The sequence below is a fragment of the Lissotriton helveticus genome, chromosome 6, assembly GCF_964261635.1.
Source record: "Lissotriton helveticus chromosome 6, aLisHel1.1, whole genome shotgun sequence".
NCBI lineage: Eukaryota > Metazoa > Chordata > Amphibia > Caudata > Salamandridae > Lissotriton > Lissotriton helveticus.
In genome coordinates this window covers 1232797869-1232807895 of record NC_136067.1, presented here as the reverse complement: position 1 = coordinate 1232807895, position 10027 = coordinate 1232797869, and the positions used below count along the sequence as shown (strand labels likewise).

Genomic DNA, 10027 nt, shown 5'->3' with positions numbered 1-10027 from the left:
GATTACCTTTTACTCAATGACAGGTACCAACGATTCAGTCGACATAGTTTGGGATTTGGTAAGGTAACTAGTAACCAGAAATCCCGCGTTAACAGTTGGTAGCAGAGGATGGTTATCTTGTTGAGGAAGGTAATCTAGAGAGGTTAGTTTACCCCAAGGCCCCGAGACGTCGAAAGACGAGCAGCGGAAGAATCGTGTGCCGAAAGGTGCAGTAACAGGTGTGAACATCTTAGCAGCAGTTTGGTGATCATGTATGATACTGCCATACACTACGAAATTGAGGATCTGACAAAGATAAATGTGTGGGAAAAAGTAGGTCATGGAATGGGTAAAGTTGGAAGTTGGTTTGCCAACTTAGGAAAGGGTATCGTTTGGTACATACTGAAACCCATCATCATAATTGTGATTTGTGTAATCACTTTGTGGGGATTGGTGCGTTTGTATCAGTGGTATAGAGCAAATAGGTTACAGAGAACTATGAGGAAACAGGAGGAAAAATTGACAGCGATGCAGGACACCCAATACAGGAGTCTAAAGGCATTAGAGACAATGAAAAGAGGTGGCACTGCCACGACTTCACTTTGAAGGGTTCTACATTTTGTGATGGTGTCTTGATGGTGATGACCCCTGAAGGTCATCAAAGGGGGGATTGAGAGAGCACAAGTCTGAAAAATGTACAAGTGCACCATATTTACAAGCACGTAGTTAGTTTAAACATGCTTTTGCACACGAGTGTTTTATATTTAGAAGTGAAATACACAGAGTGTCTTATATTCAGTAGTGAAATGTATAAAATGTTTAAGTAGAGTAACAATAATCATAACTGTGTGAGATTAATGTAGAAATGTTGGAATGAAAATGAAAACCTCATGTTCTCATGTTAAAGGAATCATGTTAGAGTTGAATAGAACTCTAAAAATCCAGTATATTGTGTAGGCCTTAGGGCAATTCACAGCAAATCTAAACGTGCTGCTAAAATAATGTGAGATGGAGTTAATCTGGTTCTTCCACAAATGTATTATCGAATTAAGTTTAAAATATATGCTTTATAGATGTGTTATTTTAGAAACGTATGCTAGTTAAGAATGTTGCTGTTTAAATCAAGTTAATGTTTTAAGAGTGCAGGGACCTGCTTCATGTAAATCAAGTAGGCCTGAACTGATAATGTCATATCGTTTGAACTGCCATGTGCTCGTTAGGGAAGAAGTCGAGAGGTGTCCAGCACCGAGCTTTGAGTGTGTTTTACGACCTAAAGATATGGTGGAGTCTGGAATTTGAGGCCCACTGCAGGACGAACTGTATGCAGGTGCGAGGGTCTTAATCAGCTCGAATGAAAGGGACTTTGTTCAGTGGCGCTTGGCGCAGGCCTGTAGGAGTTTCCAGGAATTTCAGGGGGTATCAGCGCACTGGAGAAGAAGCCTGGGAACCAAGGTCAACTTTAACGAGGGTCTTGAAGAGTACCATCATGGAGTTTACCGCGCAAAGATGTACCACGTGAGGGGCGTCCCAAGGGGCGTTTCTTTTGGAAATGTGATTTGGTATTAGGGAAAGCGACCCGGGAGGAGAGCAGAGCAGATGATTTTTGGGAGCCTAAGGAAGCGGATGGGTAGGCAGATAGGCTGATCAGGAGAGACCCTTTATCAGAGAAGAGACAAAGAGAAGTGCGTGATCTTCTTAGGAAGTCACCACGGCTGACACCTAGAGGGGTAAAGATCTTGTTAAGTAGGGATGTCACTTAGGATAGTGTAGGGACAGACTAACCTTAATTTTCTTTTCTGTAATGACTTTGAGGTTGCAACTTGTATCCATTTTGGCAACCCTTATGGTTTTTGAGCTTGTACTTATTATTTTGTTTTTCAGACTCAGACTATTCAAAAAGTTCATGTTCATAGTGATACCGATTTATCTTCTGAATCTCATTTTGAGAAGTTTGTATCTTCAGTTGTCTTTGACTTTATATTAAATCTTTGAAACTTAAAATTTGGTCAGTGGTCATTTAGAGTGGTGTAAGTTCTTAAATTGATTGACCTATTGTTAGATTACCTTTTACTCAATGACAGGTACCAACGATTCAGTCGACATAGTTTGGGATTTGGTAAGGTAACTAGTAACCAGAAATCCCGCGTTAACAGTTGTGTCCTAATGTATATTGGTAAAATTATCATGAATTGACCGATTAGTACTTTATCTCTCCATCCATTTGAGTCAGTACAGCAGTATTAGTAATTCCTTTGAAGTTTACCAACAATTAGTCTTACTTTTGTGAATAAATAATATACAGGCCACGTATCAGCAAAATGATAGGAAGGTTGAAAAAGCTTAGTGTGCCAATATTTCACTTATTTGATTAGACACAATAATTCTAGAAGTCATTGCTGTTTATTAATGTACATTGTATAGGTTATTAGTATGCAGTCTTATTATTCCTCATTATGTGGGAGATACAGCTAAAAAGATGAGGGTGTGCTAGCTGGTCATTTCAGTCATACATATGTTCGAAATCTTTGTGTGTACTGTCCCTGTATTGTTGTTAGCAAATTCCACGTTATTATCTGCCCTGGAAATAGTGCAGTTCCTGGTCTATGTTCAAACCCTGTTCCACTCTATGCAATTTCAGTATCCACTGTGCTTCGCTCCGCATTAGTGTAAGTTCCCTTTTTCCACCCCTCGGGTGTCTAGGCACATGTTCTATCCCATAGAACTCGAAACGTCGATTTGTTGTCTGGGCAGAGCAAATTGACATATGAGCAGCCAAAGAATATCTCATGTCTCCCTGTTTGACTGCTCTTAGGTGCTCACTGATCCTTTGTCGTAGTGTTCTAATCGTACTTCCAATGTATCTTTTTTTACATTTACATTCAATTGCGTAAACAACAAATTTTGTGAGGCAATTAATGTTAGTGCAGATTTTGTAGTTTCTTCCGGTCCCTCAAAATTCGTCTTCCTCCCACAAGCCCATTTGCATGTGCTGCAGTGTCCGCATCTGTAAAAACCCAATGTGTGTTTGGTCAACCAATTGTCTGCGTTCTCTGGTTTTGGGTAACTGGGACTCAAGATGTTCCTGAGGGAAACCCCTCTTCTGTATGTAGACAAATCCTGAAAGGTTTTTGATGTCAGATTCGCAAAGGGTGCACTGCCATCTGTGGACGTATCAAGGTAAAGCGCGCTGTGTAGAAGTGGTGCAACTGGGGGAGTGGGAAACCCTTGGAACCACTCAGCAGTAAGTAGAAAAACTACCAACTAAAGGAATATCGGGAGTACCCTATGCACTCACAAGAAATCAATCATACGTTGTATTACAATCATAAAACAGTGTACAAATAAACAAAGCAACAGAGAGTAGGTGGGATCTCCTGTGGAAGAGACGTCTGATGAAATCCTTTATTGTGTTAGACAGCCAGCCGACACGTGTTTCATCGCCTAAGCGAATCCTCAGGGCTATATAGGGCTGTATCAAACCAGGAAGTCGCTCTGCTGGTGATACTTCTGACCCAGCAGGGCCAGTAACCTTGGTTGAAAATTTCAGGGGAATGACGTCCACACCCTGTATTCAGTAGCGGAAAATCACAATGAAGAATCTCGGTATAAAGCGTAGACAACGTGTGGAGCAGTCATAAAAAAACGTTCTATTCTAAAGATGGTGTAGAGGAGTGTAGTTACCCCGAGTCGTGTGCGGACTCAAAACAGAATCTCACTTATCTCCCATATATCTGACGAACGTGAGTGCAGTGAAGCCGCGTACTCCCGGGTCGCCGTGTTCCTGTATGGACGAAACGCGTTGGCTACAGTGGTCATTGTGAAGAAAAGAAATCAAAATAAAGGGATTTGTACAAAAAGATAACCTGTTGGAATTGTTCACTTATTCATATTCTTTCTTGTGTGCTGATCAAATCTTATATGTTTATAGTTGATAGTTCTTCTCAGCTTAATCTAATTAAAGTCTGACTGTAAAGATCGTGGTACCGATTCTTAGCTTTTTGATCTATTACCGACAACAAAAACAGGCCAAACAATGTTATACATAGATTGACTCGGCCGAGTTTGGGACTTAACTCATAGATTTGGTAATACTTCATTTCATACGTTAATGACGCCTACATTGCGCAGGATATACCAAAGAGCATTACACTCAAGGCACATTGAGAGAGTAATGCAGATTGCAGATTTGATTTAAATTGCAAAGTTTTTAATACTTTCTGGCAGAATGTTAATTAAGATGAAGACGCCACATGTCCGACTCTTCCATATACTTATTAATATGGGCAGGAGTTTAATTAGATATATGTGAGTTAGATAAGTAAAACGGTTTTCAGACAAGCACAACTTAGTGATTCTTATATTCTTACAGCTCTGAGAGGAGTGTTTGACTCGAAGAAATGGAAGTAAAATTATTTGGAACCTTGACGCCACCACACCGGAAACCCATTGTGGTTTGGAATTATCACCACATAGAAAGTAGGTACTCCCATGTGGCACGATATATAGGTACTCCCATGTGGCACGATATATAGAGCATACGTATTATACTGACTTTCAAACTCCTAGAGTGACTTATATAAAACTCTCTGCTTGCCTTACAGAACAGTTCTTACACAGGAAATAGGTATTTACGAAGTCTAACTAAGACTTGCTCTTAGATTTTGACTCTTTATTTCTTCAAATCACCATTATCACTTATCATTCCAGTGCAAGCTCAACACTAAATTAGTATGATCCTTAGCTTTGATACTCATCCGTTTCACAATCACGCCCACAACGGTATAATCTTAGATTCTATACCCCAGGGAATTTTAGCTGGCACTAATATCCTTAAGCCCACTTACTTGGTCTCTCCATCTATATTTGGGTCATAGACCTACTGTTTCACAGAGTGGTACATTCTGTGTTATTTTGTACATTCTCTTTTGGAAGATTTCTATATCTTTCCCACCATGTGCATGGGAAAAACTTGGATTGCGTTTGGTCCTGAAACTAATGTAGTTTCGGGCTGTTGTTAACAATGGGACTGTTTTCCCAAAATACATATTGGTCTTCTTGTGTTTTTTTAAAATCACACAGCTTTGAGAATGTCCCGGGACGACCTCCCAGTTGCGACGAAACACGTGTTGGCTGTAGAGAATAATCAGGGAAGATTTGCACACATTAAAGTGACCAACAAAGAAGAAAGAAGAAGAATTTCTTGCTTATTATTTATGTTTCCACTTATTGAAACGCGTTATATACCTGTGTGACAATGAAAACTGATATACGTGTGCTAGGGAAAATGGGTTTGGTTGTGTGAGAATGGTTGTGGGGGCGTGTGCCCAGTGGCCGAAGGGAGGAATTTCCTGCTATCCACTTGACCCGCCAGTGGTGAGATCTTTTGTCCCATGTCTGGGGCGAAGGTGCCAGCGGGGCAGTTATTGGCGGGGATGCACATGGCATTGAGGCGCCTGGGTCTGGAGCCAGCGGGTTTTGGGATGCACTCCTTCCCTATTGGGGCGGCGACTGAGGCGGCTAGGCTGGGTTGGTACTGGGATAGGATTCGGCAGATTGGGAGGTGGAAGTCTAGGTGCTGTGAGCGGTATGTTTGTAAATGAAGGGATTTGGCGGGGCATGGGTCTAAGGGTTGGAGGATTGGTGTGGAACGTTTCAGGCTGTGTTACTAACGTCTTTTTCTCCCGTAGGTTGCGTGGGTGGACCGGGGGCCAAGACGGTCACTTGGATCGTGGGGCATTCATTCGTGCATTGGGCCTCGAAGTATGCAGAGCAACAGGTGTACGGCAGTAACCTGGGACTCAAAGGACAACATCATGAGGTGTACTGGTGGGGAAAAGGGGGGATGGGGGCACTATTGCCCTGGCTTGTGAAGATGGTCCCCCAGCAGGGATGCCCTGATCTGTTGATAATCCATCTGGGTGAGAACGATTTGGTTCAGCTGTCTGGTTTGGCACTCTTACAGCTGATGCAAAGAGATTTGGAGGTTTTGAAACACAGGTTGGAAGGGGCATGCATTTCCTGGATATAATTTGTTCCTCGGAAAGTATTGAGGGGTGCATTCAAACACGGGGCTGTGGAAAAAGCATGATGGAAGCTCAACAGCGATGCAGGTTTTCTGTGGGGACAAAGACATTAAAGTCAGTGCTCATGCTGGACTGTAACTGGAGGAACCATTACTGTTTAGGGACGACGGAGTGCATCTTTCGAGATTGGGGAATGCTTACTACATGATGTAGATGAGTGACGTGGTTAGCAAGTTGTGAAACACGACGATTAGGTATCACAGGAATGCTTGAGTTAGGTGGGAGCGAAAGATGCATAGTTTGGATCCGGGGGGGGGCAGGTAAGAACCCTAAAGGGGGTTCCCTGGTTGGCGATTCTTTGGAGGGGTGGGGGAGTCAATAGCGGGCGCACCCATCCCTTGGGGGGGAAGAGTGAATGATGGGGGGAGCTGGAGGCATGACTGGAATGGCAGGTGATACCGGGGGGGGATGCTAGGAGATCGGTGGAAATGGATGAAGAATGAAACGGGTCATGGAGTGGTTGGAGAAGTGAGTTCGGAGTGGGTGAAGAGAGTGAAAGAATGAAGAACTGTTGTTGGGGGGTTTGTTTATTGTTGTTGCTGTTTTTTGATATTGATTATGTTGTGCAGCCTGATCCTAATAAATGGCCTTTTACACTTAAGACACCAGCGTGGTCTGTTTATTGCGCGATGATGGGCCCCGGGGGAAGCACAGTCGCAGACTAGTCTTCCCCCGGGGTCGCTTGTGCAGGGGAGGACCTGGCAGGGTCAAGGGGTTGGGTTAGGTTGTGGGTATAAGAATGCAGGAGAGGAAGGGATCTTCCTCTTCCTGCATTCTCTGCACCATCGGGAGGGCTTAGTTAGAAAAGGAAACCCACCCACCCTGCAGTTTATAGGGTTCGGGAGTAGGGTTGGCAGAGCGTGCCAGTTTAGGATGGGCTGCAGGGTTGGCGATACTTTGGAGGGGTGGGGGAGTCAATAGCGGGCGCACCCATCCCTCAGGGGGGGGAAGTAAATGATGGGGGGAGCTGGAGGAATTATTGGAATGCCAGGTGATGCTGAGGAGGATGCTAGGAGATCAGTGGAAATGGATGAAAAACGAAACGGGTCATGGAGTGGTAGGAGAAGTGAGTTCGGAGTGGGTGAACAGAGTGAAGGAATGAAGAGTTGTTGTTGGGGGTTTGTTTATTGTTATTGCTGTTATTTGATATTGATTATAATGTGCAGCCTGGTCCTAATAAATGGCCTTTTACGCTTAAGACACCAGCGTGGTCTGTTTATTGCTCGATGGTAATCTGTAGCATCGCCACCCATCACCGACTAGCCTTCCCAGCATTCCGAGCATGACATGACGCGAGCGCTGTTCAAACAGTTGTGGAGCTGCCCTTCATTTATATCTACAGCTACCATTAGGCTCCAGGTGCCTGGCTCCTGCTTATGGTAAAGGTGCCCCAGTGTCTCCTCTCCCCAGTTTTAATCTAAGTAACGTATGATTGCAAAGTCTGCCTAGCTCAGACTTCTTTTTAAGTCAGTGACGTCGTGTGTCTAGCAGTGACCACAAAGCAGGACTTTTGCACTCAGTGTGCCACTAAAGATGGGTTAGAATAAGTATAATTTGTTCATATTAACGGATTTCAAATATTCAAAGTGATGGTGATAAAATTAAAAATAGCTAACAAATATCAGGCCCTGGAAACATACATAAAAGTAAAATGTGGTCAGAATAAACATAAATGCAGCAGCCCAATTGTCCTTGGTAGGTGCACTTTTTCACGAAGAGTGAACAAGAATTTTGAAAAAATGTGACTTAAGACTGTGAGATTTTGAAACAAGAAAGAATATTGCATTAATAAGCATATAAAAAGAGACAAGATCGCAAAGTACACTTTTAATTCTATTTAATGTAACTCAAGAAGATACCACGTTTCAGTAAATAAATAAATATATAGAACGGAAATCCTTAAAAACTCAGTAAAAAATGTTAATTGGGTACAACACTTTTTCAGGTTTAAAACTTGTACATAACGAAATGTGAGTTTCTTCAGAGTAAAAGCATCTGCTCCCACCGATATTTGAACTCAGATTAAAGTCCTGAGTGCTGCTACCTATTACACCATGAAACCTTACTTCTGGGGAGTAGAACGGTTGGGCTTTTGCAAGACATTTACTATTCATTCACTACTTTCTGCTGTGACTTTTTCATGTGTATTTCCCATGCCCGTTCAATAGTTGGAGACATTAAACAATTAATTTTCGGTCTGAACTGCAGTGCAAGGTGCAGATGTAAGGAGTCCTGAGGGCCTAGAATCAAAAAGGGAGAGGAAGGTCTGTTCTACAGGAAATAAAATACTAAATTACTGTCTATGCTAAAGGCAATAGTGCTGACTTTTAGATAGTGACGATTTGCTTTTCCAGCCTCAGTGATAATCACAGAACAAATACACTCAGTTTCTGTCACACAAGAAAACAGGCACTAGCAAAACCAATATGTGTCACCTATGCAAAATTGATTCTATCTTTGTGATTATTTTTTACATTTTGTACAGCAGCACAGGCGGCGGTGCAACATGACTTAAAGGTTTTTTTTTTAAAGCGCTATGACGCAGCCAGTCTTGACTGTGACATAGCAATTGTTTTCCTTTAAACGCTGTTGTGCAACATGAAAACGAGCATTTGCAATGCAATAGGTCTCGCATTGGCGAGTGTTTGAGCTATTGGCATTGTAGATAACAATACCTTTTATTTATGTATTTTAAAAAATCCGCAATCGGTGCATAAACACACCCTTTGTACTTACAGTTGTTGCTTACGAGAAGAAATGCCGGCAGTAACTACGCCTCTTTTACTACCAGCCTTGCTTCTCGTAAGCAAGGACTATAAGTACAAAGTGTGTGGTTACACACCACTTGCAGCTTTGCTAAACCCATAAATAAAAGGCATTGTCATTTACAATGCCAACAGCTCAAACTCTCACAAATACGAGACCTATTGCATTGCAAATGCTTGTTTTTTACTGGAATTGTACCACTTCAAAATACAATGCTTAGACAATTGTTTTAAATATTTCCTACCTTGGATGTGTGCTGTGCAGATTGCAACAAACCTGAAATGTTAAAAAAGATAAGTTAGGAGGCATTAAAACATTTGTCTGACTGTGCCAGCCTCAAGGAGACATTACTTTTTGAAGCAAAGCCACGTGTGACAATTTTGTAGATCTGTTTAGCATAAAAAAGATGGGTGGTAGCTTTGGCATGCCCAGGTGTCCCCCTTAGAATGCCCATTGAGCAAAATGTAGTGCAAAGCATTAGTGGCATTACCAAAAGTGCATCTTTCCAGTGCAAAAAAGCTTTGTACTGTAATGCAAATTCTTTGTCAAGACTTTGTGCCACTTTGCGTCACTTTGCATTGTAATAAACTCTTGATAAATCTGCCTTAAAGTGTGCAGACCGCGGGGCGCTAGGGATCCCAGCTGCAAGATGGCTCACACTCTGTGAGGCTCTGCTGGCTGGAGGACATTATCCTTCATTTATCCTCATTAAGTGGTCCCTTGCTGCATATTTTGAGCCCCTCGTTTGAGAGCTGGGCATTACCGAGGGTCTGACTCTTTGAGGTACTCCCGGCCTGATCCGGGCCCGGTCCATGTGTGGAGGCCTGCGAGTGACCTTTTTCTGCAGAGGAGAGGCGAAGGGCCTGCCTGTCATTTGCGAACCTCCGGAGTTCGCCGGAAGTGAAGCTCGGGGAAGCCTGAGGACTGGCCGTGCTTAGAGACTGCTAGCGGGCAGCCAGATAATCAGGGAGCCCAACATGGAGAGTGCCGTATGGGCTACAATGGCACACCCTTTGGGAGCTCTGTGACCAGAAAGGGCGCTATCTGATGCTGTGTGTTACACTACACAGCCACCCAATCAAGCTTATATCAATTTATGGTTCAAATGTAAATGACCCTCACTTTTTTGCTTAGATCTGGTGGCTGGTGGGCACTCTTGGGCCTGGGGTATTTCTGTGAGATGGGGATTTTAATGTAAT

At 42.9% G+C, this 10027-nt stretch overlaps 1 pseudogene; it reads left to right on the top strand.

The window, feature by feature from the left end:
* The first annotated feature begins 208 nt into the window (after positions 1-208).
* On the top strand, positions 209-263 carry LOC144765453 (small Cajal body-specific RNA 16; annotated as a pseudogene).
* The last annotated feature ends 9764 nt before the right edge of the window (positions 264-10027 follow it).